At 40.0% G+C, this 1,321-nt stretch overlaps 1 pseudogene; it reads right to left on the bottom strand.

Annotated features, from left to right (window-relative positions):
• Window positions 1-653: 653 nt before the first annotated feature.
• Window positions 654-767, bottom strand: LOC116678035 (uncharacterized; annotated as a pseudogene).
• Window positions 768-1,321: the final 554 nt, after the last annotated feature.

The following is a 1,321-nucleotide window of genomic DNA, read 5'->3' as shown; positions in this document are numbered from 1 at the left end:
CACTGTAAGACTCGATGTAGCCGGAGTGTTGTGTTCAGGCAGGAAGGCAGACCCAAGAGCAGAGATAGCAGGCAATAAGGCTTTATTTACAGTCCAATGAAAAATCACAGGTAGCAACAGGAACTGGAAAAATCCAAGGAACACAAAAATCCAAAAGTGACGAGTCCGAAACAGGCCCAGGGAAAACTAATAGTTCACGTATACATTTTTACGTAGCTTGCTAGTGGTTTAACTACCTTCACCTTGGAATCAAGGAGTTGACTTGCTCCACTATAATTAACACTTCTGAATTTTCAAGAGTTCTTTGATTTGTTTTGTTCCACATTGATTCATGTATTTCTCCTGTTGCTACACTTATACTTTTATGTATTTCCAAGTTTCTATTTTTCATTACTGTAATTAATTCTCAATTTTCTTACCTCTGTCTTTACTTAGACTTGGTTGACTTGTCGTCTTCCAGAACATATTATTTATTTATGCTGTGGTCAAACTGCAAGCATTTTGAACTCCTACTTGAATTGTTGAACACTGAGATCGTTTATTTTAATTCTAAAGAAGAATGGTGCTTCAAAAAAAAAGTTACATCCTCTATACAGTTTCCTTGTCAGCTCTGCGTCCAGCAAAGAAGCCACAGCGCCTAATGCTAACTAAAAAGCTTACAGCACCAGGTATTCCCAGGCAGTCTCCCATCCAAGTACTAAGCCGGCCCAATCTGGCTTCCGAGATCAGAAGGGAGCGGGCGCTTTCAGGGTGGTGTGGCCGTAAGCAACCATACAGGGCGAAATCCAGCTATTTCTAGATGTGAAGACCTGAAGGTTCTCAAAACTTGAATAAACAGCTTGGGGTTGAGGAAAACTGAACTACATGTAATCACATTATTATGAATGGCAGCCATTTTCTGTAAGCTAACTTTACATCACCGCGGTTATTTACAGTTACAAAACGTTACTAATTTACCAAAACACAGTAGTATATTACACACAAAACACAGACAAACTAAATGACAAAACACATGTAATATACTGATGCCCCGCTGACATTTACTCTCCTAAAAGAGAGAATTAAAACACGCTAAGTCCGTTGTCTGACCTTCAGCGGAAATTCCCTCAGACGTTGGTTCAGACGTTGGGCCAAAACTAATCGTTAATATACATTCTATTCTTAATACTCACATAACACACACATACTCAGACACACACTCACACACAAAGACACACATACACACATACACTCAGGCAAAGAGACACACACATACATACACACATGCACGCACACACACTCACGCACAAAGACACACGCACACACACACACAGCTATAGAC

The sequence above is a fragment of the Etheostoma spectabile genome, unplaced genomic scaffold, assembly GCF_008692095.1.
Source record: "Etheostoma spectabile isolate EspeVRDwgs_2016 unplaced genomic scaffold, UIUC_Espe_1.0 scaffold00006366, whole genome shotgun sequence".
Lineage (NCBI taxonomy): Eukaryota > Metazoa > Chordata > Actinopteri > Perciformes > Percidae > Etheostoma > Etheostoma spectabile.
The sequence above is the reverse complement of the archived record's forward strand: the minus strand, read 5'-3'. Positions and strand labels throughout refer to the sequence as shown.